This window comes from Vanacampus margaritifer, chromosome 9 (assembly GCF_051991255.1).
Source record: "Vanacampus margaritifer isolate UIUO_Vmar chromosome 9, RoL_Vmar_1.0, whole genome shotgun sequence".
NCBI classification, from domain to species: domain Eukaryota; kingdom Metazoa; phylum Chordata; class Actinopteri; order Syngnathiformes; family Syngnathidae; genus Vanacampus; species Vanacampus margaritifer.
This window is the reverse complement of record NC_135440.1, coordinates 11,584,720-11,594,468: the sequence shown is the minus strand read 5'-3', so window position 1 is coordinate 11,594,468 and position 9,749 is coordinate 11,584,720.

The following is a 9,749-nucleotide window of genomic DNA, read 5'->3' as shown; positions in this document are numbered from 1 at the left end:
TGTGACATTTTCCTTCTACTCTCTAATATGGCTACAACTTAACAGTGTATCAGACCGCGTGGAACCACACTGCCCCTAAGTGGCCAACTCGGGTACAACAGGAACAGCACTCCCAATAAAGGCACACATTTACTCGAGACTTTGCATACACGTGTGGGCGTTCCCCAAACCAAAAAAGGTTTAGCCGCAAAATCCCCGTCGGACAAGACGTCACCGCGTTTTGCGCAAAAAAACAAATTTTAAGTCCTCATCCCTACATACAAAGCACTACATCCCCACACCATCAACCCATAAAGCTTGTAGTGGCTTCTCAGCCAAGTAGAACACTACTGTCCCAAAGCTTACATATACTCGTCGTTCCAAAAATCTTTCAAAATAGTGCAGGAGGTATAGCCTTTAGCTATCAAGCTTTGGAAACATCTTCCCTGATGGGCAAACACCCTCACTCTGTTCAAGAGTAAACTCAAAACTATCCTTAATGAACACCATACAAACCTCCAAGACAACCACTGCCTTGCTAAAGAAGTTGATATTGATAATTATTGAATTACCAATTTATTTATTTATTTTACTATTCCAAATAATGGCCTAGGGGAGGGATTTTTTTTTTTTTTAATAATCTTTGTAATTCACACTCCATGTTTAAAGGAAGGCAATGTGCATTAAATTGCACTTGTCTTTTTCATTATAAAAAAAGATCATAGAACTTTGTCATTTTGAACATTTATTTTATAAAACACTTTTTCGAATAAAAACATTCAACTCAAAATGTCAAATATTGACGTTAAGATTTTAGGAAAACATTAATACCTTGTTATTTTATACATGGACCAGGTATAAAATAACAATGTATCTGCCTCTTATTGCACTTAAAGTTATGTTCCTAAATCCGACCAAATTAGAGATTTTTGGTTTAATTTTTATATTCTTATTATTTAATGGGCAAAAGTGTTTTATCAAATAAATCAATGTATCTTGTTTTATGTTGTTTTGTGGAATTGCTATCAGAGTGTTAGAACAAGCTCACTAGTTAGCATTAGCTCCAATCTGTTAAAAGGCTAGCTTGTTTGTTTGCATTAGCACAAGCTAAAACCTGTACCAATGTTGTTGTTGATTTTTTTAGTAAACCCAATACATAAATGAATGCCCAACACTACCCTACAGGAAGGGTATACCCATGTTTTTCCTAATCAGATATATTTTTCATGGAAACACAAAGTGACTGCTCTGTGGAAAGCTTCTACCGGCATGCATACGGTTAAATTAGATCTTCATTGGAGTGCACTTAAACTAGGCCAAGAAATGGACTATCAGGCCCTTGATGTATACCCTGTTGATGATAAAATGTATACTTCTCCCAGAAATGTATCAGGCTACACTGCTTTATGGCACCAGATGTGACAGCTCATTTAATGGATCTATTCACTATTATGAACCTTAGGCCCCATTTGCAGTCAGATGGAAACAATAAATTTGTGGGTCTGCGGTAGTGGAACAGTCCAGTGCATTAGCGTCAATACTACCACCAGGGGCAAGGGTTTGATTCCTGGTCTCGTCAGACCTGAGTAGGCCAGATGCGCATGGAAAGTTACACAATGGGGCTTGCTTTCTGGGGGTGGTTAGTTTAACTGGGCTTTACTCCACTGTAATCTCTCAGGTTGTTGTACAAAGGTTTTCATTAGATGGACTGGGGTAGTTGGATAATGTTGGCTGAATTGGCTACTTAATTGGAACTAAATGATGCTTTTTTTTTAATGGACTGCAAATTAGTTCTGGGTGACATGGTCAACATTTTATTTCTCAATATTCATGCCAGATATCTCAATAACGATACAATAATGATATGGGTTCAGTGAAAACAAAGCTTAAACAATTTTTAATTAAAAAAATGTAAATATAAATCCGAAAGGATGTGGTAATGGCCTTTAAAAAAATAAAAATAAGAACTTACTGATAATCAGCAATAAATAATTTCAATTTAATGTTTGACCTAAATTTAAAAAAAATAATTAAAAAAAATGTAAATATAAATCCGAAAGGATGTGGTAATGGCCTTTAAAAAATAAAAATAAGAACTTACTGATAATCAGCAATAAATAATTTCAATTTAATGTTTGACCTAGTGAGAAGAGGTTTGGCTAAATGTGTTTGTCTGTTTTTGTGTGTGCTGCCATTCTTATACAAAACAAAATGTGTTTTAACTAATACCACGTTTAATATATGGTAACCCAGGGACCAACTGGGCTCCAAATTCTTCCCTGAAATTTGAGTTGGAGAGGCCCTCGATGCGCATGAAACAAAGGTCTTTTTTTTTTTTCCTCCTGCTGCGTTCCAACGTTCTCAATACAAAACAATAAGCGGTGACACTTCTCCTGTGTTTGTCTTTTTTATGTTGTTTTGATAGATGCAAAGCCATGTTTGTTCTGTAGTTTGCAATAAAGTTAAGAGAGTGTTTGTCTTCTTTGCTGATTCTTCAACTACGCTTTCCGTTAACTCCCTGTGGCTGCGCTACAGCGCCACTCCAGACTTGGCATATACATTACAGCCGTTAAGCAGTGTTGGGAACGTTACTTTATAAAATTATTTATAGTTACTAATTACTTGCTTAAAAAAGTAACTGCTTTAATAATTGAATTACTTCATAACAACAAAAGTAACTCGTTACAAGGCAAAGTAACTATTTTCACAACTTTTTTTCTTTTTTTCTTCATGACAAAAAATTAATTACTAAATATATATATATATATATATATATATATATATATATATATATATATATATATATATATATATATATATATATAAATTAATAAATATATATATATATATATATATATATATATATATATATATATATATTTGTCCTGAAGAAAAAAAGTTGTAAAAATAGTATATATATACATACAGTACATGCACGCACACAGAATTAAATATTATGAGCAATGTGATATTTAGATTTATTTTTTGTATATTTCATAGTTATTATAAAATTTATGTATTCATAGGCGATATGTATTCAAAACGTTTTAAGTTATACTGACTCTCACCTTGACAACAGCTGGCAGGTCACCAAGGATGTGCAGACAACTCTTCAAGTCCATGGTCTTAAAGATCAATGTCTCCAACGTGGGAAGGAGTGTGCCATAGAAACAATAGTCTTTACCCTGAAGAATGTCTAGGGCTACTGTTAGTGGCTTCGTAACTGTGCAGTATTCTCTGAGGAACTTATACTCCCTATTTGTGATGACCTTTAAACCAAATTTATAGGAAAAGGCGTTAAGTGCTACAATTGGGAATTCAAAGGAGTTCCATCTGGTTGTACATGGGACAAGGAGCTTCCTTCCAAGGATTTCATCTACAGTCTCTGCAGCCACTGTGGAACGGCTGGCCTTATTCCATAAGACTGTGAATTTTGAGGTGGCGTTCCTATATACAGTTTTTAGGTCTGGCCTTGAGAGTAACCACATGCCCACATCAGAGCATGAAATAAGTTTTGCTGTGTGTGATGCACATCTGTGGTGTGGTGGTAAAGTCGCAACATCCTCTATTACATCCTCATCCACGTTTACCTTTTTTTTAAGGCATTATGAAGGTCGACAAAAGTTACTTCGTCATCATCATCCTGCTCCTCTTCAGAGTCATCTTTCTCAACGGGTTAGTAAACTTTGAAGGCCTTCACAAAATGTTTGTGACAGTAGCTGTGATTTTGTTAGAAATGCCAAAGGACGAGTGATTATTGTCCAGTTTAGTAGCAATGCTATCATAGGTATGACGGCCATTGAATTGTCTGCAGGCCAAGGCTGCTTTCTTTCGCTGTAGGCTGCATTTATCTATCCGATTGGCTGTCACGCCAAGGTAACTGCGCTTGTGTGCAGTCCAAACATCCGCAGTTGTAGACAAAAAGTCTAACTCTCCAAAAGTCTTCATAAGTCCGGCATTCATTTTGCCGTACTCGGTGTCTAGATATTTCACAAAGGTCTTTGCACATGGTGCACATGCTCTTGCTTTCTTTGGTATTTTAGCAATAATAGCTCGGAATGAATCATCCTCCACCATCGATAACGGCAGCACATTTTTAACCACATATCTGCCTATCAAACGGTTGAATTCTGACTGTGTCATAGCTTTTTGTTGTGATTGTAAAGCAGCGAAATCGAGCTTCTGCCGCTTAGATGACTTTTCTCCTTATAATTCTTTGTTAGTGGGTGAGTGGTTCTCATCTCTAGTGGTCGGGGGTGTATCGCTTTCGCTTTCTTCACTAACTTGGTAGACGCGTGTGCTGTCGTGAGATGCTTCATTAAATTAGAGTTGCTTACAGAGGACGTCGACAAAGTCTTCGGTCCTGGGCACAATGTACATTTCAAATACATGTTCTTGCCTTTGACCTCGATGAATTTGAAATAGTGCTTATATCGCCACCGCGAAAACGCCAGCTTTCCAACGGACTGCTCCTCCTCCTGACTCGCCATCCATGCTGTTTGCTAGAGTAGATGTTTGTGGTGGACTCGTGCACATGTTGTGCTTCCTGGTTCGTGTGTGAACACACCAGCTCCGATTGGCTGCCTTGAGTCATGACCACCAATCATTATTGCTGATCTCGTAAAAAGCGCTCCCCCGGCCCCCGCCCCACCAGCAGCCTTTTTTTGTGGATCCGATTACGCAGTAGTCGTAAAAATAATAAAATAAATGTAACGCATCATATTTAGCGTACAATAACAATAACGGCGTTTCAGATACGGGAAAAATAATTATTAGATTGCTCCGTTATTGAAAAAGAAACGGAGTTACCAAATGCCGTTGTTTTTTTTTCTTTCTTTTTTTTTTTTTTTCTGGAGAGCTCAGTATTATTCATTCGGTAATTGTACCGATTTGACATGTCATCATCATTGCTCTCTCTTTTTGTTATTTTTATTTTGTATGTGCGTGCGTGTGTGTATTCATTAGTGCACCTAAAAACGATTTAAAAAATCCCATACCGTTCACTTAAACTGAACACTTCCAGCCAGAGTCGTGAGGCCGTCAGGAGACCCGAGGAAGGACCAAAGAAAAGAAAGGAAAGTTATTTTAAACGGCTTTATTCCAAACACTGCCGTTGTGTGTACGATATTTGTTTGAGGAACAAAGCCAGCTTTGCTTTCGTCTGGACGGGGCCTAAATACAAGCGAAAGGTACCTGGACAAGACACAATTGACTGGGGGAGATGATTGGATGACACAAGGGAACAGGTTGACGAGCACAGGTGCAAACAAAACCTAACGATCAAGACAGGACACAAAGCCAAAACAACAAACCTAAGCATGATACACAAATCATAACAATAATGGTGGAATCAGATCAATTTCCTGCAACAAGTAAAACAAGTCTTCTCTAGTAGTGGGAACTCAATGATCCCAAACTGAAGCGGGTAGGGTTGACTATAACTGTGGCACACAGTGCAGGTACGGTGTAGTGGTAAAGGTGCTATATTGCATGTACTATGGAAGATCTGGTCCAATAAAATATAATTAAGACAGTGGTTGTAAAACATGCTTAGTGAGCAACAACAGATGCAGCGATGACAATATCCTTGGTCTCCTCTTTCATTCTCTCTCTGTGTAGTTATCCCTGTCACACTTTTATGTTGCACATACAGCCTCTCTAATGACTTTTGTGCTAATAAAATCTGACTGGGCCTTTAAAGGTGCATGAGTATGCATACTGAACTTGAATTTGCTTCTGGTATTTGTGTTGTGACCATATTGACATCCTCTGAATTGTTTGGCTAATCAATACACAATTTACAAAGCTTGATGATCGTGGAGAACAGCCATTAGTCACCAAGCCAACCATGAACACGTGAGAATATTAGAAAAATAAAAATGTTTGCATGAATTGATAGACTGACTGTGTCTGAGTGCATGTGTTTTCTAAGGTCAATACAGAATTATCTGACTGCACCCTCAGTCCATTAACAGCTAAAATTACACGGCAGCTTATTATTGTGTCGCGCCTGTGCTACCATTCCACTGCCCATTTACAAGAACTTGAGTCACATCGGTCTTAATGTTACCCTGTGCTTATATTTGTAAACACCATTGTGCTTGCATTCAACAAAAACACACAGTATTGTTCAGATATCATTCAGAGCAGACATTCATACATTTGAGACATTTTATGAAGCAAAGCTTGGATAATGGAGAGAGGAATTTGTGACAGATTTTTCAAGCAGAACAAAAAACAATCTGCTTCTTTTCTTTCCTTTTTTGTTTGTTTGCCGTGCAAGCTTCAACCCTTTTGTATCTTTATTGATTTTTCATTATTGATTAAACCCTTTTTGATCGTCTGTTGAGTTTTCAAGTGAGGACTTCCAGTGCCTCAGGTGAGTATAGAAAATGAAATGTAACAAAGGTAATAAGTCATGTTTGTTTTTTATTTTGTGAAGTTGGTTTTGGCCAGCTTCCACTGCCCAATTGCCAAAAGGAAGCATTTGTTGGTTGTGAAGCACTTTTTACACAGTCTTAAACCCAATGGGCAGCTGCTTTGACAAGTACTGTACGTTTAAAATAACACTTTTTCAAGGGGACAGGCTGAAATATGCCATTTAATATTGTATTTAAAGATAGTTTGTATGATTAATGAAAAACTATTAAAATGTTATTTTGTTTGTCCCCTCCCAGTTAAAATGGCAAATGGTAACGGTAGATTGACAGTAATGTTTTGTATCATTTAAACTCAATGATTGATTACTGGGTCTGTAAATCCCTGTCTGACTTTTTTTGTGATCACGGACTATACAAATTAAATCGACTTAAAATGTGGAGATAGACTTGAGTAAAAGTGCAATTACTTGAGTAAAAAGCAACTTTGGTAAAAGTACTCACTCAAATATTCAAGTAAAAAAGTACAGGCTCTGAAATGTACTTGACAAGTAAAAGTAAAAAGTATTTTGACTACGCCAATTTGATTTGAAGAATATTAGCTAATAGAACAAGACTTGCCATTTTTTGGCATGGGTTGACATTGGCCAGTTGACAGACTTGTCCTGCGTCAAGTCCAGTGTTAAGTATCACTCGCTCATGTTGCAGGTCCACTCCTTGCTGAAATGATTGAACCTTCTTTCATATTATTGACTGGCAGTCTGCAACCTTCTTCTTAAATTCATGTTATACTCTGTCATGGCAGCGTGCAATGCTTTTGTATTTCCAGGTTGTTCTAATCTAGCCATTTGGACGTCATGTCATAGCTTGATGAATAGCAACCTCTTTTGAAAATGTACACAGTAAAAAGTACAGCTAATCATGTTAAAATGTAACGGATAATAGAAAAATAAATCCATCCATCCATCCATTTTCTTTACCGCTTGTCCTCACAAGGGTCGCGGGGGTTGCTGGAGCCTATCCCAGCTGGCTTCGGGCAGTAGGCGGGGTACACCCTGAACTGGAACTGGACAAACAACCATACTCACAATCACACCTATGGACAATCAACTTGCCATGCATGTCTTTGGAATATGGGAGGAAACACCCGGAGAAAACCCACGCAAGCACGGGGAGAACATGCAAACTCCACCCATGAAAGCTGAAGCCCGGACTCGATCTCACGTCCTCTGCACTGGGAGGCGGACGTGCTAACCAGTCAGCCACCGTGCAGCCCTAGTCAAATGAATACTCATGAAAGTTAAAAAGTACTAAAAAAAACTATTCGAGTACAGTAACAAAGTATTTGTAATTCATTACTTACCATCTCTGTTTAAATTGGAACTCAAGTCAAAATATGTATTTGCAAAAATGTGCTATTCTGTCTGCCTCCACTAGTCTAAACAGTATTCTGGTTAATAATGAGTTTGTGGAATTAAGCCACATATTCCACCTGTTTTCATCCATCTCATGGCACTAAACCCTCAGGCTCGCATTGCAAACATCACAGCTCAGATGTTTTCTGAGTTTGGTTATTTGAAACATAGCAAATGCTAGCACAAAACACAACTGTTCCTAATGTCTTGTCTTTCCTTGTTCTTCTTGTGGGGTCTATCGGTAGTTTCCAAACCATCTTAATGGTCTACTGCCACCACTAACTGATATTGTCCTTCCACTACAAGTAAACTGATGAGATAGTGGGCAGATGTTGTGACGTTTGCTGTCAACATCTAGTAGTAGGGGTCTGAAAGCGCATTTGTTTCTCAATTTATTTGCTTGTATCTAAAGTAAAAAAAAAAAAATGGCTATAGGACCGCTGGTTTCTCCTAAAACTAAATCAAGGCACTCGTTATCTCAGGACACCACTATACTCAGCTACTAATAAATCTTTTCTTTAAAACATTCAGCAACCCACTTCCTTGCCCTTGAGTGGATGATCAAAGACCCTCCTCATTTCAGTGAGAAAGGTAGAGGGTGACGAACACACAGATGGACAATGATTACTCACCGCCATGGCCCTAGCAGCAGCCTTATCGGTAAGCAAATGATAAATGCCGCTTTAGCGTTACCTTGTGAATAAGTGAGCGGCAGTTGGTTGAATACCAATGAGCGGTGGTGAAGAGAAAAAGGTGGGGAATGTTGGGTTGGGCTATAAAATTAATTAGAAAACAAGGGGGGACAGTACGGTGCTGAAACAAATGGGTTCAGTGACGGATTCATTACCCATAGCAGAAAATTGGGCAGATTCCTGATCGGTGTGTGAACTCAGCGTCTACATTCCATATTCTGTTGGCTGGAGTGGTTTAGATCCTACTTGGCAGGCAGGAATTTTTAGCCGTTTTTCCATTGTACCGATTCCACACTGGTTTGGCCTTACTTGGCACCAAGTGGCCAAACCACTGAGCGGCTGCCGACATGCATACTCGTTGTCCAGTCCGTTCAGTGCAAAGCAGGGCCAATGGCGTAGGGCACGTGTTCGGCTCCGAGCAGGTCAGCCAGTGGTCCGGCACTCCTACTTTCCCAGCCCTAACTATCACTCACCCTCTGTATTGGCCCCTAGCGCTGGAACCGCTAAACCTATAATTCCGTATCTTCACCGCCGGCAGCCCTACTGGCTATGGCACCCAACTCCTGCTTTGAGTGCACAACTGTCGCCTGCCACTGGCTGTGCCCGCCTCAACTTTTTCAATCCGCTGCCCTTGGCTCCGCTCCCTAGACACCCATACTCCAGTCTTCTGCTCCCCTCTTATCACTAGCGTCCCAATCACCTGCAGCTTCGGGCTCTCACTTCCAGCCACAGATGAAGCCCATTGCGCTTAAGCCGCTCCCATCCTCATAGCAACTGCCTCAGAGTCCACCAAACTATAAAGCAGGGGTGAGCAATTCCGGTCCGCGAGGGCCAGAGTCTTACAGGTTTTAGATGTTTCCATCCTCCAACACACCTGATTCTAAAGATCAGGATCGTTATCAGGTTTATGTAGAACTAACTGATGAGCTGATTATAGGAATGAGGTGTGTTGGATACCAAATAAACCTGCAGGACTCCGGCCCTCGAGGACCGAGTTAGTCCACTCCTGCTATAAAGCGACTGACAGAGTATGCCACATTAATAAGGTCCTGAATAAATAAACCCCACAAGCTTCTACTTCTAATGATGTCACTGGAGGTAATCTATTAAATTGAATGTTGAGATCAGTCATTCCTGTCAGAACAGTTACTAAAAAAAATTTGTGGCATCGTTTCAACACCAGGCGTCAGGGCGGCATGGAAGATCCAAGACGTAACAGCAGATGCCACAGTGGATGTCCAGCGCTACCTGTCAGAGCCAAATACCAGCAGTCTAGAAAACCTTTG